This window comes from Carcharodon carcharias, chromosome 21 (assembly GCF_017639515.1).
Source record: "Carcharodon carcharias isolate sCarCar2 chromosome 21, sCarCar2.pri, whole genome shotgun sequence".
Classification (NCBI taxonomy): Eukaryota; Metazoa; Chordata; class Chondrichthyes; order Lamniformes; family Lamnidae; genus Carcharodon; species Carcharodon carcharias.
In genome coordinates, this window is record NC_054487.1 from 2,169,339 (window position 1) to 2,196,831 (window position 27,493).

The window sequence follows — 27,493 nt, forward strand, 5'->3', positions numbered from 1 at the left end:
GATTCAAAGGAAAGCGGAGTGGTACCTGAAGAGAGAGAACTATTAGCAATATCAGTGAACATGGGGAAGTTGGGTGATCAGAGATTTAGTGGAAATAGGGTCAATGGAGCAGGGAGTGGGTCTCATGGACAAGATGAGAACTGAGGGGAGCTGGGAGAGAAACTAAAGAAAGACGTGGGTTCAGGACTCGGACAAGGAGGAACTTTAGAGACAGTTTGTCCTGGTGGGTTAGTGGAAGGGAGGGAAGCAGCAGAGGCAACTGATCAGATTGTCTCAATCTTAGTGACAAAGAAGCTCCATGGAGGTGAGGATGGAGGAGACAGGGGAGAGGGAGAGCCCTTCAAAAGGAACTAACTTGTCTTAGAGATATTAAAGGCTCAACACACTGTGTCTAACACAAAACTGATTTATCTGAATTTTATCCAGAATTTTAACCCCTATAACTGGGTTGGAGTTTATTAACATCAGCAAAAACAGATCAGATAGATAGGTTCTTGATTGGTAAGGGGATCAAATGTTACGGGGAGAAGGCGGGAGAATGGGGTTGAGAAACTTATCAGCCATGATTGAATGGCGGAGCAGACTCGATGGGCTGATTGGCCTAATTTCTGCTCCTATGTCTTATGGTCTTATGATCCCAATGAACATGGATGTGATTAACAGCAAAATCCCATCACTGTAGTTCCTTGTGAACTTGCTGATGTCTCAGCAGGGTGGATGAGTGAGCAAATTCCTTCTTACACTTGGTACAGCTGAATGGCCTCTCCCCAGTGTGAACTCGCTGGTGCTCCAGCAGGTTGGTTGAAGTAGTGAACCCCTTCCCACACTTGGAGCAGGTGTATGGCCTCTCCCCAGTGTGAACTCGCTGGTGTGTGAGCAGAGTGGATGATTGAGCAAACCTCTTTCCACAATCAGGGCAGGTGAATGGTCTCTCCCCAGTGTGAATTCGCTGGTGAACAGTGAGATCAGACGATCGCTTGAACCCAGTCCCACAGTGAAAGCACTTGAATGGTCTCTCATCAGTGTGAACACGTTGATGGCGCATCAGTTCCCTGGAACTTTTATAGCACTTCTCACAGTTTTGGCACTTAAAAGGTCGCTCGTCAGTGTGAACCCGTTGGTGAGCTAACAGGTTGGATGACTGAGTGAATCCCTTCCCACACTCAAAGCAGGTGAACAGCCTCTCCCCAGTGTGACTGCGTCGATGAGTTTCCAGCTCAACTGGAGAATCAAATCCCTTCCCACACTCTCCGCATTTCCACGGTTTCTCCCCGTTGTGACTGCATTTATGTTTCGACAGGCCAGATGATCGGCTGAAGCCTCGTCCACACACAGAACACGTGTACGGTTTCTCTCCACGGTGAATGGTGCTTTTTCCTTCCATGTTCAAAAGCCGATTATAAGGTTACAATAAATTGGGCAACTCTGTCAGATCGTGCGGTGATATTTGGTTTCTGTGTTTCAACTGCGAATCCTCCTCTTCTAACACCCTGTGAAATTGATTTAAAAAAGAAAAAGGGAGTGAGAGAGAACCCACAAATACACTAAGGCAGGTTGTGATTGAATTGAATTGAGCTGAATGAATCTGGGAATTTGTGGGGCCGGCACAAGGAAAAGTGACCACGAAAACTTCTGGATTGTTATAAAAACCCAACTGGTTCACTAATGTCCTTCAGGGAAGGGAACCTGCCACCTGGTCTGGGCCTACACAAAACTCTGGCCTCTATGAGTGCAGAGAGAGATTGAGGGAACAAGAACATGAGACACATAATCTTTCAAACCCTCAACCTCCCACCTAGAAGGGCCAGGGTAGCAGGTGCATGTGTACACCATCAACTCCAAATTACCCTCCAAGTTACACATTGTCCTGACTTGTTGGACATCCAGTTCTGGATGAACAGAAATTTCCTCTATTTAAATATTGGGAAGACTGAATATATTGTCCTCACTGACCCACACAGGCTCCCGGTGAAGCAGTTCCTCCATTTAAAATTCTCATCCTTGTTTTCAAATCTTCCTCTTCCTTATTTCCAGTCACACAAATGTTTGAATCTTTTTCCACAGGCAAACATACCTTCAGGTTCTGATGAATCAACTGACTCTGTCAGGTTTTGATCTCATGTTTGGTTTGAGTCTTCCACCTTCAAATCCTGTTCTTCTAATATCCTGTGAAAGAAAAATCATTATCAGTCTTATATAGAAATTGAGAAGAGACAATGAGTTTGCTGTGTGTAAATCCTCCACTTCTAATATTTTGCAAAAGAAATTTACAAGACCTATATCAGAAGAGACAAACATTTCTCTTGGTTTGAGTTTGCTGTGTGTAAATCCTCCCCTTCTAACCCCCTGTAAAAGGAGTTTCCAAAATCCATCTCTGTCAGTCCAGGATAGAAATTCACAACATTCTCTCCTCCTGCAACCTGGACCAGCATTACCGCGCATGCGCCCTGCTGCACATAGCCTCCTATAAAGATGGCGGCCGCTAATTCCGGCCACCAACCTGGTGATGCAATCGCGCAGCTGTTGACGTCTGGTTCTTGTGCAAACGCGGAACCAGAAATTTCTTATTCGGATTTTAAGATTCCACCAGATGTTTATGAATCCTCCCCATTCAGTCCGCGTCCTCCATTACTTTCCTATAATTGGCCGTTTCGCATCGTTTGCACAGTCAAGATGACTACCTCGGGACAGCTGCAGCACCCACACTGCGTATGCGCCGGCTGTCTCCCTCAATGCGCATGCTTCATTTACAGCCCGTCAATGCGCTTGCGCAGGATGCTCCTGCCGTGAGGATAGAGCACATTCCTGTTCGCTATGAATCCTGGGTAAGCGCCCCGCCATTGAACATTGGTATTTTAGATTAGAAAATTATCCTTTATGATCCGATTTATGATTGCAGCCATACCGCGAAGATATAAACTTATTAAATCAATGAATGCAGCAGCCATTAACAGGAGGACAAAGCCCTATAGTTAGATGTGAACTCATTGGAGTCTCAGTAGGTGCGCTAACAAGTGATTATTTTTGTCTTTGGAACATTTAAAACGCATTTTGTTAGTAGTAATGCAAAAGCATGAAACCCTTTGAACTTTTAGAGCTGGACTGTTCACAGATATGGAAGCTGAGTAAATCCCATTGTGCACATGAAGTACCTGAATGGTCTCTCTCCAGTGTTGCTTTGTTTTCATTTTTTATTCACGGGATATGCGCTTCACTGGCTTGGCAAGCATTTATTGCCCATCCCTAGTTGCCCTTGAGAAGTGCGATGAACTTCCTTCTTGAACCGCTGCAGTCCATGTGGTGTAGGTACACCCACAGTCTTGTTAGGGAGGAAGTTCCAGGATTTTGACCCAGCGACAGTGAAGAAACGACGATATATTTCCAAGTCAGGATGGTGGGTGTCTTGGAGGGGAACTTCCAGGTGATGCTGTTCCCATCTATCTGCTGCCCTTGCCTTTCTTGGTGGTAGTGGTCCTGGGTTTGGAAGGTGCTATCCATGGAAACTTGGTGAATTCCTGTAGTACATCTTGTAGATGCTACACACTGCTGCTACTGTGCGTCGGTAGTGGAGGGAGTGAATGTTTGTAGATATATGCTAATCAAGCAAGCTGCTTTGTCCTGGATGGTGTCAAGCTTCTTGAGTGGGAGCTGCATTCATCCAGGCAAGTGGGGAGCATTTCCTCAGTCTGCCTTGCAGATGGCGGACTGGCTTTGGGGAGTCAGGAGGTGAGTTAATCTTTGCACTATTCCCAGCCTTTGACCTGCTCTTGAAGCCACTCTCAGTCTGACCTCCCTGTCTTTGGCCTTCCACATTATTCCTTTGGAGTTCAACGGAAGCTCAGAGAACAGAACCTCATCTGTCACTCAGAAACTCAAGCATGAGATGCTCACCTTTGATCAGACACTTTACAATCTTCCAGATTTAACATTCATTTCAATGATTACAATTCGGAACTACCACTCCCTTTATTTCAGACAGCAGGTGTTTGTAATCGTTTTGCTGTTACCATTTATTCCCCTTGGGGCATGTCTGTTGTTTCTTCTCTTATTAATTAGTTTTCTGTCTTGTCACAGTTCTGTCATCATCATACTGTTTGTCATTTAGTCATTCTTGCCTTCCAACCTATGATAATGTTTATTGCTGATCTTGGTCTCTATTTCTCCTGACTCTGTACTTGTTTGTAAACTATTAAATCTCTAAATTCTTCCAGTTTGGATAAAAGGTCACTGACCTGAAACAGTCACTTCATTTCACTCTCCATGGAATCTTTTTGACCTGCTGAGTATTTCCAACATTTTCTGTTGGAAATCAAACAGGGAATTGCATATGTCAAGGAATCGGTATGACTACTGCACTATGGAAAGCAGTGTCAAACCACCCTGGACTGATGGGAACTGAACCATACATCTCTCACTCCAATTCACAAATGGAAAAAAACTGGAAATACTCAGCAGATCAATTGGAGACTGTGGAGAGCAAAACAGTTAATGGTTCAGGTCTCTGAGCTTCCATCAGAACTGGAATTAAAGGTGAGAGATGCAACAGATTTTCAGAGTTCATAGACAAGGAAAGGGAGAGAGGGAAAGGACAGAAGAGAAGGTTTATGACAGGTTGGGAGGCAGGTGAGTTTACTTAACACAAGGGATGAGGTTGTAAGGTAAAACTGATGGTGACGGAACTAGGAAAGAAACTAAAGGTGGCAGAGCTATTCTGTAACTACCATCTATTTTGGCTCTGATTGGAAATGTGTTGCTTCTCTTTTGACCCATTTCACTTGTGTCCAACGTTGAAAACTCTCAATCCTTCTTTACTGTAACCTTTTACAAACAGGGGAGGTGATGGTGTAGTGGTATTGTGGCTGAACTAGTAATCCAGAGACCCAGAATAATGTTCGAATTCTGCTATGGCGATGGTGGAATTTGAATTCAATGGCAATCTGGAATTGAAAGTCTATTGATGACCATGAAACCATTGTCGATTTTTATAAAATCCCACCTGGCTCACTAATGTCCTTACCTGGTCTGGCCTACATGTGATTCCAGACCCGCAATGTAATTGACTCTGAATTGCCCTCTGAGACCACTCAGTTGTATCAAACCACTACAAATTCTCAAAAAAGGAATGAAACCGGGTGGACCACCCAGCATCGACCTAGGCACCGGAAATTACAACGGCAATCTCAGCCTTGTCAACCCTGCAAAGTCCTCCTTACTAACATCTGGGGCCGAGTGCCAGAATTAGGAAAGCAGTCTCACAGACTAGTGAAGCAACAGCCTGATATAGTCATCCTCACGGAATCAGTCCTTACAGATAATGTCCCAGACTCCACCATCACCATCCCTGGATATGTCCTGTCCCCCCGGCAGGACAGGCCCAGCAGAGGTGGCAGCACAGTGGTATACAGTCGGGAGGGAGTTGCCCTGGAAGTCCTCAACATCAGTTCCAGACCTCATGAAGTCTCATGGCATCAGGTCAAACATGGGCAAGGAACCTCCGGCCGATTACCACGTACCATCCTCCCTCAGCTGATGAATCAGTGCTCCTCAATGTTGAACACCACTTGGAGGAAGCACTGATGGTGGCAAGGGCACAGAATGTACTCTGGGTGGGGGACTTCAATGTCCATCACCAAGGGTGGCTCGGTAGCACCACTACTGACCAAGCTGGCCGATTCCAAAAGGATATAGCAACCAGACTGGGTCTGCAGCTGGTGGTGAGGGAACCAACAAGAGGGAAAAACATACTTGACCTCATCCTCACCAACCTGCCTGTTGCAGATGCATCTGTCCATGACAGTATCGGTAGGAGTGATCACCGCACAGTCCACGTGGCGACGAACTCTCACCTTCACATTGAGGATACCTTCCATCGTTTTGTGTGGCACTGCCACTGTGCTAAATGGGATAGCAGCTCAAGACTGGGCATCCATGAGGCACTGTGGTCCACCATCAGCAGCAGAATTGTACACAAACAATCTGTAACTTCATGGCCTGACATATCCACCACTCTACCATTACCACCAAGCCAGGGGATCAACCCTGGTTTAGTGAAGAGTGCAGGAGGTCATTCCAGGAGCAGCACCAGGCATACCTAAAAAGTGAGGTGTCAACCTGGTGAAGCTATAACACAGGATTACTTGTATGCCAAACAGCATAAGCAGCAAATGACAGACAGAGCTAAGCGATCCCACAACCAACGGGTCAGAACTAAGCTCTGCAGTCCCGCCACATCCAGTCGTGTATGGCAGCTCACTGAAGGAGGAGGCTTCACAAATATCCCCATCCTCAATGATGGAGGAGCCCAGCACAAGAGTGCAAAAGATAAGGCTGAAGCATTCGCAACAACCTTCAGCCAGAAGCGCCGAGTGGATGATCCATCTCGGCCTCCTCCGGACATCCCCAGTATCACAGTTGCCAGTCTTCAGCCAATTCAATTCATGCCACGTGATATCAAGAAATGGCTGAAGGTGCTGGATACTGCAAAGATTATGGGTCCTGACAATATCCTGGCAACATTACTGAAGACTTGTGCTCCAGAACTTGCCCCGCCCCTAGCCAAGCTGTTCCAATACAGCTACAACACTGGCATCTACCCGGCTATGTGGAAAATTGCCCAGGTATGTCCTGTACACAAAAAGCAGGAGAAATCCAACCAAGCCAATTACCGCCCCATCAGTCCACTCTCGATCATCAGTAAGGTAATGGAAGGGGTCATCAACAGTGCTATCAAGCGGTACTTGCTTAGCAATAACCTGCTCAGAGAATGCCAATTTGGGTTCTGCCAGGGCCACTCAGCTCCTGACCTCATTACAGCCTTGGTTAAATGAGCTGAACTCCAGAGGTGAGGTTAGAATGACTGCCCTTGACATGAAGGCAGCATTTAACCGAGTGTGGCATCAAGGAGCCCTAGCAAAACTGCAGTCAGTGGGAATCAGGGGGAAAATTCTCCACTGGTTGGAGTTATACTGAGCACAAAGGAAGATGGTTGTGGTTGTTGGAGGTCAGTCACCTCACTGCAGGACTTCCTCAGGGTAGTGTCCTAGGCCCAATCATCTTCAGCTGCTTCACCAATGACCTTCCTTCCATCATAAGGTCAGAAGTGAGGATGTTCGCTGATGATTGCACAATGTTCAGCACCATTCGTGACTCCTCAGATACTGAAGCAGTCTGTGTCCAAATGTAGCAAGACCTGGGCAATATCCAGGCTTGGGCTGACAAGTCGCAAGCAACATTCACACCACATAATTGTCAGACAATGACCATCTCAAACAATAGAGAATCCAACCATCACCCCTTGATGTTCAATGCCATTACAATCGCTGAATCCCCCACTATCAACATCCTGGGGGTCACCATTGACCAGAAACTGAACTGGACCAGCCATATAAATACTGTGGCTACAAGAGCAGGTCAGAGGCTACGAATCCTGCGACCAGTAACTCATCTCCTGACTCCCCAAAGCCTGTCCACTATCTACAAGACACTAGTCAGGAGTGTGATGGAATACTCCCCGCTTGCCTGGATGAGTGCAGCCCCTGCAACACTGAAGAAGCTGGACACTGTCCAGGGCAAAGCAGCCCACTTGATTGACACCACATCCACAAACATTCACTCCCTGCACCACCGACACATAGTCTGTGCCATTACAAGATGCAATTCAGGAATTCACCAAGGCTCCTTCAACAGCACCTTTCAAAGCTACAACCACTACCATCTAGAAGGACAAGGGCAGCAGATAGATGGGAACACCACCACCTGGAAGTTGCCCTCCAAGTCACTCACCATCCTGACTTGGAAATCTTTTACTGTTCCTTCACTGTCGCTGGGTCAAAATCCTGGAACTCCCTTCCTAACAGCACTGTGGGTGTACCAACACCACAGGGACTGCAGCGGTTCAAGAAGACTGCTCAACACCACCAAGGGCAACTAGGGATAAGCAATAAATGCTGGCCCAGCCAGCAAAGCCCATATCCGGAGAATGAATTTTTAAAAAGTATCAGCGTGAAAGATAAAACGGGAGATTGGCCCTTTCTACGTATATCCTACAACTAGCAACTTATATTAATAAAGCGTCTTTAACCTGTTGAAACGTCACAATGCATTCCCCGTGAGCATTATATAACAAAGTGTGACACTGAGCCTCATATTCGGTCAGGTGACTAAACCTCGGTCAAAGGGGGAGGCTTTAAGAACTGTCTTAAAGGGGGAAAGTATCGATTTCATGTTCCAGCTAGCAGCAATGGTTCTTCTCATTGGTGAAGAAGTCGCTTGTGTTCAACCCAAACAGACCATTTGGTCGGAGAAACTTGTCTCTGGTGAAAGAGATCGGGAATGAAAAAAAAGACAAAACTAGCCTCCATAAGCCAAATGTCAAACATTCTCGGTAGTTTACTGATGTCCAATTATTCAAATTAGGCGCTTTCATCGGACCATCAGCGAATAGGGTGGAGGGCTTTGGAAATTGAAAGTTGCAAATGAGCAGCTAGTGGGGCTATTTCACCTCATTGTCAATTTCATGTTCCAGCTCACAGCAACTGTTGTTTTCAATGGCTGAAGAAGTCGTTTGTATTTCACTTAAACAAGCAGTTTTGTGATGAAAAAGATCTGAAATGAAAAAATATACTGGCAAAAGCAGTGTAGATAAGCCAAATCAAAATGCTCTTTTACAGTTCCCCTGGTGGTCTAGTGCTTAGGATTCGGCGCTTTCACCACCACGGCCCGGGTTCGATTCCTGGTCAAAGAAGGAAATTTTATTGGTCCTGTGAAATTGTTAAAACGAGCATAAATTGATTGAAAATATTTAACAGCTCGACCAGAATCAATGGGGTGAGAGTTGAAGTTTCGCCTCAGAGCTGGAAACATCGCACTTGGAACAAGTCGAGAACGAACACAGAGGCGGAGTGAGGGAATGAAAGGAGAGGAGAAGAGAAGTCGGTTTGCAAAGTTCTGACCATAGGAATGTTGGTGTGAGGCAAAATATGGGTGGGAGAAGGATAAATGTTGCTGCCTCCTGTTTGCACTGGCACAAATATCACTCCTGATGGACCAACAAATCACAAGTGCTCTTTGAAAGCAGCGCACCCGGCCGAATGGCCTCTTTCTGTGCTGTAACTTTCTATAATTTTATGTTTCCCAACAGCACGGGTCATTCTGCCATTTTATAACCCACTCGAGTGAGATGTCCTTTCTTATCTTGTATTTGGCTCCTTTGAAACCAAAACACGGAGTAAATTCAATGAGTTTTCTTATCGTTTCCAGCACAACATTAGTCACGAGACTAAATGAGGGACACATTAATGGTGCCAATCCTTCACTGGAGCTCACCGTGTCCAGAGAGCACTGTTATCATCAACCTGTTATGAACCTTCTTGCAGTACATCTGTTGAACAAATATAAGTTTATCACAGCTCTGCTTTCTTCACATTGAAATCCAGTGTGAAAATATGAACAATTTCAAAGCTGAACAAGGTACACAAGACTGGAAGGAGAATGTGACTGTGGATAATCGGCACTGTGCACATTCTTGTAATCAGTATCTGGGAGAATCAGGAAGATGAGATCCTGGTGCCTGTTGTCTGCAAGCCTTACATTCTTACAAGTCTTACATTCGCACGAACTGACTTTGTCTGCATCAAGCAGCTAATTGACCCGGGAGCTGGAGGCAAGGCAGAGATAGGAGCAGAAAGAGATGCGACAGGAAAGTGCCTTGGATTTGATGTATGTCAGTTGCTTTCAGTGGTGAATGTCTGCCTTGCAGCAATTAGTTGGTGTTTTTTTTTAATCAGCAAGATTTTAGAAATATTGCAGTGCCCAACATGGGGATCAAACCCACGATCCTGCGCTTAAAAGTGTCCTGCTGAGCTAGCCAGTCATGTAAACAAAACAATTCCAATATCCCAACACACCTGTTGCTTTCCACTTGATACCTCAGCTTGTTCTAAATTTCAAACTGTCGAAGGTAATCGATGTACAAAAGCCCCAAGGCTGCAATGCATTCCTCTCAATCATCAATAACATTATTCATATCTTCCACTTCTTAGCTGCAGCTCCTTCCAAACATTGTGATCCATTTTCCTCAGGATTTGTTCCTGGGTTTAATATTTATCTGCTTTGTGACCTCATTTTTAAATGAGATTCGCTTCAGTATCCAAAACAATTTGAATTGCAAACCTGACGGACAAACAATGGAAAACAAATCACTCGGTAACACAAATCCCATGGTGCTCAGTTTCAGATTCACAACAGTCGGCTTTTCAATAAAATGAAGGAATTTTACAGTGAAATGATATAGAAAGTTGGTGTGACTTTTATTTGTGACTCACTCACTCAGGTATTCTGTAAAAGCTGCTCAGAGGTTTAGTGAGCGTGATATAATCTACCTGTGTTTTCCTGAGCCTGTGCTCGGTGTATTGGGAGGTTTGGCCTGGGTTGGAGTATCTCGTGTCCCAGGGATGGGCAGTAACCCGCTGATTGAAGCTGCAGTCGCTGCTTTCTGCTGGTAGCGGGTGATTGGAGAATGCGGGGTCAGAATATTACTGCTTTTCTGCTTTTCCCTGTCTCACTCACTGTGGAGCTGAGGAAGAGATAATAATTGATGGGTTTGTTTGAATCCAATATTTTCATAGACTTCTAATGAGTTAGAAGTTGGTCCAAATCTTTACTCACTATATTTGACCGAAAAATAATTTTTAAAAAAAGCGGTGTGTTTGGGAGCTCACTAGATAACAATAGATCTGGCACCGTTTTGGGGCGATTATTTTACAGCCCAAGTACCCAATGACAACCTGGAACTGTGTGACAATGAATACTGATGGGGGTAAAACACTAAAAGCTTCACCCTTAGATGGTTTTGAATCAATAAACCTTTCAGTTAATAGACAAACTGACCAATTGCACCACAGAGACTTACGCAGAGACTTATACAAGTTTGGTCTACAAGGTATCCTAACCAGGGTGTCAGTGAGACTAATCTTTAGATTCTTACTACCCAGATGATCATCAGTTTTCATCTTCTAAAATAAAGGTTGGAGCATTCACTGTGGATACATGGAAACAGTCTGATCCCACCCACTGCAGACACATGCATATCACCGGGAACCAGCTCTCCTACAACTGGTGCTGTCTCCCTTTTTGAGCCTTTCAGCATCTTGTCTGTTTCCAAGTATTCTGATTGTCTTGAAGCTGATGTTATGTTTGAATTCCTGATGTGCAGAAATGAGATTCCTTTCAATATCTCAGATCAGTTAATTTCACTGATAACATCAGATTCAATGCTCCAGCGTCTTAAAGAAGGGAAAGGTGCCTTGACTGTCTCTGGTCAGTCGGACAGTTCACCCTTCTTTCTCCTCGGATTCCATTCCTCAAAGGGGATTTTCTTTTTCTTCTTGAGTTCCCTGACCACATCTGGTAGCATCTTTGGATTGAGAGGCGTAATTAACAATTCAGATGCAGTACAGTTCTGACGAAAGGTTACAGACCTGAAATGAAAACGATGCTTCTCTCTCCACAGTCACTACCAGATCTGCTGAGAATTCCAGCATTTTCTGTTTTTAATTTCAGATAGCCAGCATCTGCAGTATTTTGCTTTTCTTCACCTGATTTCTGAAACATATAAGATCCTGAGAGTACCTGACAGGGCCGATGTGGAGAGGATGTTGCCTCTTGTGGGAGAATCTAGAACTCGGGATCGCTGTTTAAAAATTAGGGGTCACCCATTTAAAACAGAGATGAGTAATTTTTTTTATCTCAGGGGGTCGTGAAACTTTGGAACTCTCTTCCTGAAAAGGCTGTGGAAGCAGGGTCTTTGAATATTTTTAAGGCAGAGGTGGATATATTCTTGATAAGCAAGAGGGTGATAGGTTATTGGGCGTTTGCGGGATACAGATTTTAGGTTACTATCAGATCAGCCATGACCTTTTTAAATGGCAGAGCAGGCTTGAGGGGCCTAATGGCCTACTCCTGCTCCTTGTTCTTTCGTAGTGCTAAGAATGTGGATCCCATTACCAGTAAATTCGAGATCCATGTCTGAGCTGAAAATGTGTATGAAATCTCACACTGTAAACAGATTGTTCATCAGCTGGAAATGGAATGGGATTCGCTCTATCATCCTACTTACTGACACAGCAACAGAGCCTCGCCGGTGGGAGACGATTCAGATACTTCACGTGTGCAAAGGGCTTTATTCAATTTGACCACATGTTAACACCCCAACTTTAAAAGTTCAAAGGATTTGATCCACAATCACAGCATTGCTACTCACAAGATACGGTTTAAATGTCCCATGTATAGGAGTGGGCGGAGAAGTCACTTGCTCACCACATCTGCTGAGACTCCACTGAGTTCAGATCGAACTGTAGGGGGTGAGCTACAGTTCATTACATTCAGGAGAGAATTGTGGTTGAGTTCAGAGCAATGTGGCCGTTGCATCAATTGATTTAACAATTTTATCTCTTGTCCCTATGACACCTGTCATAATCTGATTACAGGGTACAAATATTCTACAATTTGGCCTTTCAATGGCGGAGTGGTCACCCAGCTTTCACTACAGGACAGAATGTGCCCTATCCTCACAACAGAAACTCCCTGCGCATGCGCGTTTCTGTGTGTGTGTGTGTGTGCGCGCGCGCGCGTGCGCGCGCGCTGGGGCATGCACATTGCGGTCTGTTGCATGAGCATGCGCAGTGCAGATCTGTGACTGAAACTGCTCAGAGCTGGTGAGAGAATGTCGAACGGAGCAAACTAACAGAGTTAGTGGGTGGGTGAGGAGGAATGGAGCCAGCGAAGTGGTCAGGGAGTCTTCATAAAGATACAGTGCAGGCCGCAGACCCGAAATAACAAGGTACCGGTCTTGTGTTTACAGAAAACGGGCCGGAAAAGTCTGGATTTCTCCCTTCGCCGGGCCCAGGGTAACAGCCGCCATCTTTATAGGGGGCAATGTGCAGCAGGGCGCATGCGCGGTCATCCTGATCCAGGTAGCAGGAGGAGAGAATGTTGTGAATTTCTATCCTGGAATGACAGGGATGGATATTGGAAACTCCTTTTCCAGGGGCTTAGAAGGGGAGGGTTTACACACAGCAAACTCAGACCAAGAGAAAAGCTTGTCGCTTCTCAATTTCTACCCTGGACTGAGAGTTTTGGCTTTTATAACTCATTTTTACAGGGTAAAGGAGGGGGATGCTCAGACAGGAAACTTAAATGAAACCTCACTTCAAAGTCTGACAGAATCACTCAATTCATCAGGACCTGGATATTATCGGACTCTGAGTGTAAGCATTGAATTCCAGGTCATTACCACTCAGTGTGTGAAATGTCTCCCTCACATCCCCCCAGTAGATCTTGCCCTAAATCTTAAATCTGTGTCTGTAATCCTTTTACGATCAGCAAATGAGAACAGCTTTTCTATAACTACCTATATAAACCAGTCATAATCTTGTACACCTCTATCAACTCTTCCCTCAATCTACTTTGCTACAAGGAGAACAACCCCAGTTTCTCCAACCTAACTTCGCAACTAAAATCCCTCATCCCTTGAACCATTCTGGTAAATCTCCTCTGCCCCCTCTCAAGGACCCTCCACATCCTTCATAATGTGTGGTGATCACTGGTTTGCACAGACCCAGATGTTCTGTTTGTGTCTGTGACATCATCACACTTCGACAATTACACTGTGACATCATCACACATCAACAATTACACTGTGACATCATCACACATCGACAATTCCCCCTTGTCCAAGTCAGGAACTCACAGCTCTCTTTATTTTCTCCCCTATCTCCTCTCATACCTGAAATAGAAGCAAAATACTGCAGATGCTGGAAATCTAAATAAAAACAGAAAATGCTGGAAAAACTCAACAGGCCTGGTAGCATCTACGGAGACACTAACAGAGTTTAACGTTTTGTGTCTTGAGCAGTCTTGACAGGGTAGATGTGGAGAGAATGTTTCCACTTGTGGGAGATTCGAGAACCAGTTGTCACTGTTTAAAAATGAGGGGTCACCCATTTAAGACAGATGAAGAGAATTTGTCTTTCTCTCAGAGGGTTGTGAGTCTTTGGAACTCTCTTCCTCAAAAGGTGTTTGAAGCAGAGTCTTTCGATATTTTTAAGGCAAAGGTAGATAGATTCTTGCTTAACAAGGGGGTGAAAGGTTATTGTGTGTAGGCAGGAATGTGGGGTTGAGATTACAATTAAATCAGCCATGATCTTATTAAATAGTGGAACAGGCTCGAGGGGCCGAGTGGCCTATTCCTACTCCTAATTCGTCATATGTTCGTATGATTCTTCTTCAGAGCTGAAGAGGTCAAAATGTGATGGAATTTATGCTGCTGAAAATGGGGGCGGTGGGGGGATGGGGTGGGTTACTGGAACAAAATAGAAGGTCAAGGATTGGTTGGAGGTCAGGAGTGAGTAAATGACAAAGATGACATGGACAGAACACAAAGGGAGTGATAATGATACTATTAAAGACTAACGCAGGTGTTAATAGCAGCATATAGATCAATCATGTCTGAAAGCAAGTTAGCAGAATGTGTTAATGGCAGAACAAGGGTCAGCATTTTCTGAAAGAAAAACATGAGAACAAGGTACAGACTGGTACTTGGCAGGAGCAGGTGGGTGGAAAGAAAATCAGCATGAAGGACAGGGTTCATGGTCTGAAATTGTTGAACTCAATGTTAAGTCCAGAACACTGTAAAGTGCCTGATCAAAAAATACCCTCCCTTTCCTCCAGTTTGTGTTTAGCTTCACTGGAACATTGTAGCTGGCTTAGGCTGAAGGCTTGTTCTCATGCTCATGTTTCTGTCCTCGGCCTGCTGCACTGTCCCAGTAAAGATTGTGACATGATGTCTGGTTTGAGTTTCCTGTCTGAAAATCTTCCCTTTCAAATATCCTATAAAAGGAGTTTACAAAAGCCAGTAAAGGGTATAAATTCAGAGCAGACAATTCTAGTTTCTTTCCTTTTATAATTTTGACATGGGATGCGGGCGTGACTGGCGAGGCCAGTATTTGTTGTCCCATCTCTAATTGCACTTGGGAAGATGTGGCGAGACACATTCTTGAGTTGCTGCAGTCCACAGGTTCACACTGGGGAGAGGCCATTCACCTGCTCCGAGTGTGGGAAGGGATTCATTCAATCATCCCACCTGCTGAGACACCAGGGAGTTCGCAAGTGGCTGCTAGGAAAGAAATTCCAGGATGTTGATTCAGTGATTGAAGGAATGCCGATATATTTCAGACTCTGACTTATGATGGAAGAACGGAGATTGATGAAGCAGCTGAAGATGGTTTGGCCGAGGACACTACCCTGAGGAACTCCTGAAATGGTTGACCTCCAACAACCACAACCATCTTCCTTTGAGTGAGGTGTCACTCCAGAGTTTCCCATCCTGATTCCCATTGAGTACAATTTTACTGGGGAATTCGGAATTCAGCTCTTTGGTCCATGTCTGTAATGAAATCTGGAGCTGTGTGGCCCTGCTGGAGCCCAAACTGAACATCAGTGAGTAGGGTTTTGGTGAGTAAGAAACCAGAATTAGAACGAACAGTGAGTTTTTAAAATCAAAGATTGATACAGTTCTTAAGGAGGCCATTCGGCCCATCATGTCTGTGCTGGCTCCACTTTCCTGCCCTCCTAGGTGTGCAATATTTTCCAATTGAAGAATTTATCAGTTTTGAAATTTGCTTCCACCACCATTTCAGGTATTGCAATGCAGACCATAAGAAATCAGTGCAGAATGATATATCTCATGTCATATCTTCTTATTTTGTCAATTACCTCAAGCTTGAGCTCCCTCCTTACCAATCCCTCTGGCACTGGAAATAGTCTCTCCTTTTTAAGAGGGTTGGAGACTAGCAGAAGTTCACAGAGATAGGGGTGGGCGAGGTAGTGGAGAGAATTGAACAGAAGAATGAGAATTTTAAAGGCTTCACCTGACAGACACCACCCCCAGTGCACAGTGTGCTTCACCACTAACAGAACAGATGCCCTTTTAAACAATGAATGTGCAGAAGGGTGAGAGTTTGTTCATCTAAATATCACAAATGGATGCAGAGTGAGGGGATCAATCTCGGTATCTTTAATTAACAGCAACATGGAAAGCGGGCAATGAATGATCTTTAAAAACCTGATCCACTTGGTACTGAAGTGTCTAAAACTCCAGAAAAAGCAAAATACTGACAAATGTTGAACTGATTTATTAATAAAAGAAATCTCGAGTTAATTTTGAAAAGATAAATTTCTTTCCCAGGGGTTCAGACTGACTCACTTGATTGGTCAACTCAGGTCCATCCCTCCAGGCCCGCGATTTGTTCCAGAACTCGCTGCTCCCTCAGTCCGCCAGCCTCTGAGTTTCTCTTCCTGTTGGTTTGCATCACAATCTAACCCCTCTCAGCAACATTACACTGTCAGATGGAGCTCAGGGATTGGAAGGAAGAAAATAATTGAGACAATGAACCTGAGTTAGGAAAATGTAAAGAGATAAAAATGACTTTTTTTTCAAAGAAACCCATTCCAATATAATCAAATTAATTATCACGATTAATATATTCATTTTGCGAGAGACCAGGAGGGAGTGGGAGTGGATAATGTTCACTGCTTTATAACATTCTACTTTTCTGTGATTATGACCAATGAACTTCCTCTACATATATTAAATTGTATAAGATAAATGGTGATCAACCTACCCAGAATACGCCGAGGGGGTAAATAAGGCCGAGCACCATCAGAACAGCAGAACTGCACAGGCGTGGGAAGGCCCCCCACCCAACCACACCCCCCTCACCCCACCCTGGTCGCTGGCTGTATGCCTGGAGCATTTGTAGTTCAGCTTCAGGAAGATGAGCGGGGGTGAGCACAGACTCAGTATCAGTGAATAAATAATTATAAACACAAAATACTGCGGATGCTGGAAATCTGAAATACGTACAGTAATACGGACTCAAAAGGTTAACTCTGTTTCTCTCTTCACAAATGCTATCAGACCTGCTGAGTTTTTCCAGCATTTTCTCTGGTTATATTGTATATTACATGTTAGTAATAATTATAAACGATTGGGGAGTTCCAATGGCGGGGATCTTACCCAGCATTCGCCGCGATGGAAAACGTCCCCTATCCCCACAGCAGGGGGATTGTGCGCATGCGCAGCCCAGTGTTCTGAGCATGCGCAGCGTGAGTGATGACGATAGTGAGACGCTTGTTTGTCGCTCGGCAGCCAGTAAGAGGTGGGTGGAGGGGGAAGGTTCATTAACACCCGCAAACCCCAATAAAATCCTGCAGCTCCGAGGCTTTTAACCGGGAGCTGGCCCAGGTTAGCGGCCGCCATCTTGTTCCAGAGGGGATCAGGGAGCATGCGCGGTTGTCTTGGTGACGCAACAGAGAGTGGGCGGGGCCTCATGGTCCCAGTGACCAGGGGGAGAAATGATTGATTCAGGCAAAATACTGCAGATGCTGGAAACCTGACACAAAAACAAAAAATGCTGGAAAAACTCAACAGGTCTGACAGCATCTGTGGAGAGAAGGACAGAGTTAATGTTTAGAGTCCATATCAGAGAAATGATTGATTCTTTGATTTTATTCTCACTCTTCACACAGGGGCTGGAGAACTGAACCCAGCTACAGTAGAAGGAGGGAACAATCTCGGAGTGGAGGAAATAAATGGTTGAGATGATGTGATGTGTTTGGATTTCAGCACAGGAGAAGCAACTGTGTGTGGGACAGCTTTGGGGGAGCAAAGGAGGAGAAATGTTGGATGAAAATTGGAATTGTTTGTTCAGAATTTATAGCCTGTGATGACTTTTGTAAACACGTTTTACAGGGTAATTTGAAGGGGAGGATTTACAGATGGGAAACTCAAGCCAAACATGACATCCACATCTGACAGAGTCACTCGATTCATCAGGACCTGAATCAGCCTTTGATTGTGTAAGGAGAACTGTTTGTCTATTCTGTCGGAGGGAAAATATTTCAAACATCAGTCAGTGTGACTGGAAAGGCAACAAGACACACATGCACACTGGAGTGAATTGACTGTGGAAAATGCTTTAACCAGTTACACAGCCTGAAGAAACATCACATCATTAACAGCAGGGAGAAACCGTGCATATGTTTTGTGTGTGGATAAGGCTTTAATTGATTATCCAAACTGGAGAAACTAAAGGACACTGGCACCATGAAGAAACTGTGGAAATGTCAGGACTGTGGGAAGGGATTCAATTATCCATCCTTGTTGAGAAGCCATCAATGCATTCACACAGGGGAGAAGCCATTCACCTGTTCCATGTGTGGGAAGGGATTCACTCAGTCATCCAGCCTCATGATACACCAGCGAATTCACACTGAAGAGAGACCATTCACCTGCTCTGTGTGTGGGAAGAGATTCACTCAGTCATCCAATCTGTTAACTCACCAGCGAATTCACACTGAAGAGAGACCATTCACCTGCTCTGTGAGTGGGAAGGGATTCACTCGGTCAGTCAGGCTTATGTTACACCAGCAAGTTCACTCTGAGGACCGACCATTCAGCTGCACTTCCTGTGGAAAGAGGTTCACATCTCCATTTAATCTCAGTGCACACAAACGTGTTCACACTGGGGAGAGGCCATTCACCTGCTCCATGTGTGGGAAGAGATTGACTTAGTCATCCAGTCTGCGGAGACACCAGCGAGGTCACATTGAGGGGAAGCTGTTCAGCTGCACTTCCAGTGGAAAGAGGTTCCAGCCTTCTTCTGTCCTCAGTGCACACCAATGAGTTCACACTGGGAAAAGTCCGATCACCTACTCTGGGTGTGGGAAGGAATTCACTCAGGCATGATATTTGCTCAGAAAGCGAATTTACAAGTGACTGCAGGTGTTGGATTCTGCTATTAATCATGTCCAGGATTGATGGTCTGACAATATTATTACTGCCGCACCTTCATGACCTCCTCCTTCTCTGTTGGGAGGTAGGATCCATTCCACAGGACACAGATGATTGAAGACTGATCACAATGTACAAAAAGAAAGGTGACAGAGGAGATTGCCACAGCTACAGAGACATCTCACTCCTCAGCATCACAGTGACGATCTTCACTAGGGTCAGGTCAGGCTTGAAAGACTCCATCTACTTGCAGACCAAGTGTATCCAGAAGCACAGTGCGGTTTCTGTGCTGGCAGATCTACATGGACATGATCTTCTCCATATGCCAGCTACAAGAGAAGTGTAGGGATAAACCTCTTTACCTTACTTTACTAGATCTCACTAAAGAATTCAACTCCGTCAGCAGGGCAGGACTGTAGAAGACATTAGAAAAACTTGACTGTCCACCAAAGCTGCTCAGTATCATCCACTCCTTTCATGACAACAGGCTGTGTACTGTACAGGTTGATGGCAGAATTTCTGTCAGTCTCAGGTTGAAGAATGAAGTGAAACAGACATTGAGAACAAGAACCCACAATGAGACCTGATCAACACGAATAATAATAACTTCTGTCAGGGATTTAGAACAGGGAGATGTGACATTGAATGATGAGATAAGTAATGAGATCTGTGCATTTAAAGTCGAGAAAGGGATTGAATTAAATCAGTGCTTCCCAAAATTTTTCCCAGTGTGATCCCATTTTAATGACTCAGCTTCATGTGACCCCAGATTGAAATTTGTTGAGGGGTGTGAAAATTGTTGAGCAGGAGGTGGGTGCGAGGGGCTGGGGGTGATTAATGTGTTTGGACTCTAATTATCAATATACTAGCATCCTGATTATTAAGTTTATTGAATCATGATTATTGACACAATTAGCAAATGACTATAATGCAATTGGAACCTGATTATTGATTCAATAGGAATCTGATAGTTCATTGAAATAATTCTGATTATTAATGTATTTGCATCCTGATTATTGCTGCAAAAGGCAGCCTAATTGTTAATGCAGTTGGAATCATGTTATTAATGTAATTAGATGCTGATTATTAATGTAAAAGGACTCTGATTATTGTCATAAGACATTGATTATTAATGTAATATGATGCTGATTCTTTATGTAATAGGTCACTGATTATTAATGTAATAGGACACTGCCTATGAATGTAATCAGGCACTGATTATTCATGTCATTAGATCCTGATTATTAATATAATAGGACACTGATTATACATGCAACTGGATGTTGTTAGTATATATCTGAAAACTGATGTGGTGCTTTTGGATGATGTCACTGAGTGGCAGCATGTAGATGAGAAATAGGAGTGGCCAAGGATAGATCCTTGGGGGCACCAAGTACAAGGACTTTGGAGAGGAAAGGGAGGTTGGAGATGGGGCGGTAGTTTGCAAAGGCAGTGGGGTCAAAATTGTTTTTATTAGGATGGTTGATGGTGATGGATTTAAAGGTGAGAGGGACAGCACCAAAAGAGAAAGAACCATTAACAATCTCAGCTAACATGGAGAAGTTGGGTGATCCACAGTTTAGTGGGAATAGGGTCAATGGAGCAGAAGTTGGGCCTCATCGACAAGATGAGCATTGAGAGGGCATGAGGGAGATGGGAGAGAAACTGGAGAAAGGTGTAGATTCTGGGCTAGGACAAGGGGGATCTTTACAGACAGTTTGTCCCGGTGGGTTAGTGGGAGGGAGGGAAGCAGCAGAGGCAGCTGATCGGATTGTCTCAATCTTAGTGACAAAGAAGCTCCATGAGCTCCTCACACTTGTTGGAGGTGAGGATGGAGGAGACAGGGGAGAGGGAGAGCCCTTCAAAAGGAACTTACTTGTCTAAGAGACATCAAAAAGATTTGACACACAGTATATTTCATGTAAAACTGATTTATTTAACTTTTATCCAGCACATTAACCCCTATAACTGGGCTGGAGTTTATTAACATCAGCAGAAACAGACCCCAATGAATATGGTTCAGTCCTGGATGTGATTAACAGCAAAACCCAATCAGTGTAGTTACTTGTGAATCGCTGGAGTCTCGTTAGGTGGGATGAGGTAGTGAATCCTTTTCCACACATGGAGCAGGTGAACGGTCTCTCCCTAGAGTAAACTCGCTGGAGTCTCAGCAGGTGGGATGATTGAGTGAATCCCTTCCCACACTCAGAGTAGGTAAACGGTCTCTCCTGGTGTGAACGCGTTGATGGTTCCTCAGTTCCCTGAATGTTTATAACACTTCCCGCAGTCTGGACATTTAAAACGTCTCTCTTCAGTGTTAGAATCTTGGTGGGACATCATTTCCCCAGAACCTTTATAGCACTTCCCACACTGGATGCAGGTGAACGGTCTCTCCCCAGTGTGAACTCGCTGGTCTCTCAGCAGTAGAGATGAATGAGTGAATCCCTTCCCACACTCAGAGCAGGTGAATAGTCTCACCCCAGTGTGACTGTGTCGATGAATTTCCAGCTGGGATGGGTAATTGAATCCTTTCCCACACTCCCTGCATTTCAACAGTTTCTCCCCAGAGTGACTGCACTTGTGTCTCGACAGGCCAGATGATGGGCTGAAGCTGATTTATTTGGCTTTTAGCCGGAATATTAAGGTCTATAACTGGGCCGGAGATTGTTAACATCAGCAGAATCAGACCCCAATGCACATGGTTCAGTCCTGGATGTGATTAACAGCAAAATCCAATCACTGTCGTTACTCATGAACTTGCTGGTGTGTCAGCAGGGTGGAGGAATCAGTGAATCTCACCCCACACTGAGGGCAGGTGAACGGCCTCTCCTCAGTGTGAGTGCGCTGGTGTGCAGTGAGTTGAGATGACCACCTGAACCCAGTTCCAAATTGAGAGCAGCTGAATGGTCTCTCATCAGTGTGAACACGCTGATGGGACATCAGATCCCATGAGCTTTTATAGCACGTTCCACAGTCTAGGCATTTGAAAGGTCTCTCCCCAGTGTGAACTCGCTGGTGTTTCAGGAGTTTGGATGAATGAGTGAATCCCTTCCCACACTCGGAGCAGGTGAACGGTCTCTCCCCAGTGTGACTGCGCCGATGAGTTTCCAGCTCAGACGGGGTTCTGAATCCCTTCCCACACTCCCCACATTTCCACGGACTCTCCCCAGTGTGACTGTGCTTGTGTCTCGACAGGCCAGATGATCGGCTGAAGCCTCGTCCACACACAGAACACGTGTACGGTTTCTCCCCACTGTGAACGGTGCTTTTTCCTTCCATGTTCAAAATCCGATGATATTTAGGTTACGATAAATTGGGCGACTCCATCAGATCCTGATGTGATGTTTGGTTTCAGTTTCTCGAATGCAAATCGTCCTCTTCTAATACTCTGTGAAATTGATTTAAAACAGAAAAAAGGGAGTGAGAGAGAACCCACAAAAACACAAAGGCAGGTTGTGAAATTGAGCTGAATGAATCTGGGAATTTGTGGGGCCGGCACGAGGAAAAAGTGACCATGAAAACTGCTGGATTGTCATAAAAACCCAACTGGTTCACTAATGTCCTTCAGGGAAGAGAACCTGCCGCCCAGTCTGGGCCTACACAAGACTCTGGCCTCTATAAGAACTGAAGAAATAGAAACAAGAGAAGTCCTAACACCCCGTCGATCCTGCTCCACCATTCAATACAATCGTGGCTGATCTTGGGCTTCAACTGCACTTTCCCACCCACTCCCCATATCCCTCGACTCCCTGACAGACCAAAAATCTCTCCATCTCAGCCTGAAATATATTCAATGATGGAGCATCCACAACTCATTGGGCTGTAGAATTCTATGTGACAAAGAGAGAGACAGAAAAAGAGAGAGGGGAGTGGGAGAGGCAGAGAGAGAAGGTTAGTGAACAAAGCACAGGATGTCAATAAACAGAATTCGAGCACAAGGGATTGGGGTAATGTACGGCTACGCATTTAGAATTGGTGAACAGACAGAAAACAGAGAATCAGAATAAACGTCTCATTCTCAGGATGGCAGACAATTACGTGTGGGGTACTGTACGTGTAAGGCTCAGTGCTTGGCCCACAGCCATTCACAGTGTCGCACAGTGCAGAAGGGGGTCCTTCGGCCCATCGAGTCTGCACCGTCTCGTAAGAAACACCTGACCTACCTACCCAATCCCATTTACAAGCACTTGGCCCATAGCCTTGAATGTTATGATGTGCCAAGTGCTCATCCAGGTACTTTTTAAAGGATGTGAGGCAACCCGCCTCCACCACCCTCCCAGGCAGTGCATTCCAGACCGTCACCACCCTCTGGGTAAAAAGGTTTTTCCTTACATCCCCCCTAAACCTCCTGCCCCTCACCTTGAACGTGTGTCCCCTCATGACTCACCCTTCAACTAAGGGGAACAGCTGCTCCCTAACCACCCTGTCCATGCCCCTCATAATCTTGTACACCTTGATCAGGTCGCCCCTCAGTCTTCTCTGCTCCAATGAAAACAACCCAAGTCTATCCAACCTCTCTTCATAACTTAAATGTTTCATCCCAGGGAACATCCTGGTGAATCTCCTCTGCACCCCCTCCAGTGTAATCACATCCTTCCTATAATGTGGCAATCAGAATTGCACACAGTACTCCAGCCTCACCAAGGTTCTATATAACTCCAACATGACCTCCCTATTTTTGTAATCTATGCCTCGAATGATAAAGGCAAGATTCCCATATGCCTTTTTCACCACCCCACTAACCTGCACCCCCGCCTTCAGAGATCTATGGACACACGCTTCAAGGTCCCTTTGTTCCTCAGAACTTCCTAGTGTCATGCCGTTCATTAAATACTTCCTTGTCAAATTACTCCTTGCAAAGTGTATCACCTCACACCTTTCAGGGTTAAATTCCATCTGCCACTTATCTGCTCATTTGACCATCCCATCTATAACTTCCTGTAGCCCAAGACACTCAACCTCACTGTTAGCCACCCGGCCAATCTTGGTGTCATTCCCAAACTTACTAATCCTACCCCCCAGATAGTCATCTATGTCATTTATATAAATGATAAATAATAGGGGACCCAGCACAGATCCCTGTGGTTCACCACTGGACACAGGCTTCCAGTCACTAAACCATTCTTCTGTCATCACCCTGTGTCTCCTACAAATAAGCGAATTTTGAATCCACCTTATCCAATTACCGGTATCCCATGTGCATTTGCCTTCTTTATAAGTCTCCCATGTGGGACCTTGTCAAAGGTTTTGCTGAAATCCATATAAACTATAACAACTGCACTACCCTCATCTACACACCTGGTCACCTCCTCAAAAAATTCAATCAAATTTGTTAGGCATGACCTCCCTCTGACAAAGCCATGCTGACTATCCCTGATCAAACCTTGCCTCTCCAAGTGGAGATAGGTTCTCTCCCTTCAGAATTTTCTACCACTGCCTTGAGACTCACAGGCCTGTAGTTCCCTGGCTTATCTCTACAACCCTTCTTAAATAGCGGAATCACATTAGCTGTTCTCCAATCCTCTGGCACCACTGCCGTGGCCAGAGAGGAATTAGAAATTTAGGTCAGAGCCCCTGCAATCTCCTCCCTTGCCTCCCTCAGCAGTCTGGGACACAAATCATTTGGACCTGGAGATTTGTCCACTTTTAAGCCTGCCAACACCTTATCATTCCCTATATCAACTTGCTCAAGAACCTCGCTGTCTCTCTCCCCAATTTCCATACCTTCATCCTCATTCTCTTTGGTGAAGATTGATGTGAAGTATTCATTCAACACTACCGATATCCTCTGGCTTCACTCATAGATTGCCCACTTGGTCCCTAATGGGCCTTACTCTTCGCATTGATATACTTATAGAATATCTTGGGATTTTCCCTACTTTTACCACAAACTATAGAGATGATTTGAAGGCACCCATTTCAGAGACACCTAAATTTTCACATTCTCATCCTTGTTTTCCTCCACGGTTGGGATCATTCCTATCTCTGTAGCCTCTTCCAGCCTCACAATCACCCCTGAGATATCTGCGCTCCTCAAATTCCGACTTCCTGAGAATTCCTGATTTTAATCACTGCATCACTGATTACCATCTTGTCAGTTTCCAAGGCACAAGCTCTGGAATTCCCTCCCTAAATCTCTCCACCTCATTAGCATCATTTAGGATACTCCTTAAAACTGACCTCTTTGACCAAACTATTGGTCACCAGCCTGAATATCTCCTTATGTGGCTCAGGGTCAAACCTGGTTTTCTAACATTTCTGTGAAATGTCTTGGAGAACTGCATATCATTAAAGGTGCGATATAAAAACAAATTGTTGTTGTTGTTTTGGAACATATATCACTGTTCTTTCATCATCGCTGGGTGAATAACCTGTAACTCCTTACCTAACAGCATTGTGGGAGCACCTTCACCACATGGACTGCAGCGGTTCAAGAAGGTCAAACATCATCTTCTTCACAGGCAGCTGGGAATTGGCAATATTTGCTGGTATCTGTGGAGAATGAAAGAGTTAATGTTTCAGGGGGGTGCAGAATGAATTACGGGGAATAAAAATGATGCCGAATCTGATGATCAATATAAGCTCAGAAGTGGAGCAGAAATGGACTATAGTGCAGGAAAAATTCCTGACTATGAAAGATACTGTGGGAAGATAAAGCTGGTAAGACAGCAGCACATGGTCAGGGGATGGACAGCAGTGGAAAACTCATTTAGACACAGTTGGCAGAAGTAACATTAAAATCCTAAACAGAGCTATAATACACCCATTATTAGAGACAGAGTAAGTTAAACAATGGCAGAGAGGTGATCGGGAGGGCAGAGGTGAAACAGGGCAATAGAGGGACATGGATTCAGATCCACAGTAAAAGAGTCACACCAGCCCCAGGGCCGTGAAACCTTTCACAGATGACAGAACATTAACTAAAAGTTCAAAGTTGTAGCTAAATGGTGAAAAATAGTCACCTCTAGAACAATTTCAGTTTTCAATTTTAAACTCTCCTGCTGGAGCCTGAAAGATATCAGAAGCACTGGAGTCAGAGAAAAATCTCCCAGTTGAGGAAATACCCGGGGATGTCACCGTGTAATTGTCGATGTGTGATGATATCACAGTGTAATTGTCAACGTATGATGATGTAACAGACACGGATGCAGAACATCTGGGTCTGTACAAACCAGTGATCACCACACATTATGAAGGATGTGAGGGGGTTGAGGTTTATGTGAGGTAGTTAAAAAAAAACTGTTTCCATTAACTGATCGTAAAAAGACCATGGGACAAAGTTTAAAGATTTTGGGAAAGATATACAGGGGGGACGTGAGGAACAAATTTTACACGCTGAGCGGTGTCAATGCTTACACTGAAAAGACCGATAATATCCAGGTCCTGATGAATCGAGTGATTCTTGCAGACTCTGATGTGATGTTTCGTTTGAATTTCCCATCTGCAAAACCTCATCTTCTGATAGCCTGTGAAGGGAGTTTACAAAATCCATCATTGTCAGTCCAGGATAGAAATTGGGAGGGACAAACATTACTCCTGGGTTGAGTTTGCTGTGTGTAAATTCTCCCCTTCTAACCCCCTGCAAAAGGAGTTTCGAAAATCCATCCCTGTCAGTCCAGGATAGAAATTCACAACATTCTCTCCTCCTGCTACCTGGACCAGGATGACCGCGCATGCGCCCTGCTGCACATTGCCCCTATAAAGATGGCGGCCGTTACCCCGGGCTTAGCGGAGGGAGAAATCCAGACCTTTTCGGTCCGTTTTCTGTAAACACAAGACCGGTACCTTGTTATTTGGGATCTGAGGCCTGCACTGTGTCTTTATGAAGCCTCCCTGCCCAGTCCGCTGGATCCATTCCTCCTCACACACCAACTGACTCTGTTAGTTTGCTCCACTCGACATTCACTTACCCGCTCTGAGCAGCTTCAGTCACAGACCAGCACTGCGCATGTACAGGGAGCTCCTGTTATGAGGATAGGGCACATTCTGGCCCCTATTGAAGGCTGGGTAATCAGGCTGCCATTGAGAGGTCGTTTTTTTGAATAGAAAATTATGTTTTGTGATCCGATGATGAACGAAGCCCAAGGCCAATGTATAAAATTATTTAGTCAATTGGTACAACAAATGAAGTGCATGGGGTTCTCTGCCATAATACTGTCCCGGGTGTAAATAACTGCAGTAAAACCCCCTACATTTAGATGTGAACTCACTGGAGTCTCAGTCGGCGGTGTGAACGATTATTTTTTCTTCCCATACACAGAACATTTAAACTCCGTCTTGTCAGTAAGAACATCACAATTCAGCCAGTGATGACACTTCCCTTCCCTTCCTTGACCTCTCTGTCTCAATCTCTGGTGATAGACTGTCCACCAATATCCATTACAAACCCACCAACTCTCACAGCTATCTCGACTACAGCTCCTCACACCCCGCTTCCTGTAAGGACTCCATCCCATTCTCTCAGTTCCTTCGCCTCCGTCGCATCTGTTCCGATGATGCTACATTCAAAAACAGTTCCTCTGACATGTCCTCCTTCTTCCTTAACCGAGGTTTTCCACCCACGGTCGTTGACAGGGCCCTCAACCGTGTCCGGCCCATCTCCCGCGCATCCACCCTCACGCCTTCTCCTCCCTCCCAGAAACA

General features: G+C 45.0%; 1 long non-coding RNA gene across 2 annotated transcripts; it reads right to left on the reverse strand.

Annotated features, from left to right (window-relative positions):
• Positions 1-2,137: 2,137 nt before the first annotated feature.
• Positions 2,138-26,690, reverse strand: LOC121292964. Of its 2 annotated transcripts, XR_005946400.1 has the most exons (4): positions 26,636-26,690; positions 25,236-25,342; positions 18,401-18,525; positions 2,138-2,166 (listed from the first exon to the last, which is right to left on the reverse strand). It is a non-coding gene; the product is annotated as an uncharacterized LOC121292964 (long non-coding RNA). The 2 variants fall into 2 exon arrangements; XR_005946399.1 differs by lacking the exons at positions 2,138-2,166; positions 18,401-18,525 and adding an exon at positions 16,280-16,450.
• Between the last annotated feature and the right edge of the window lie 803 nt (positions 26,691-27,493).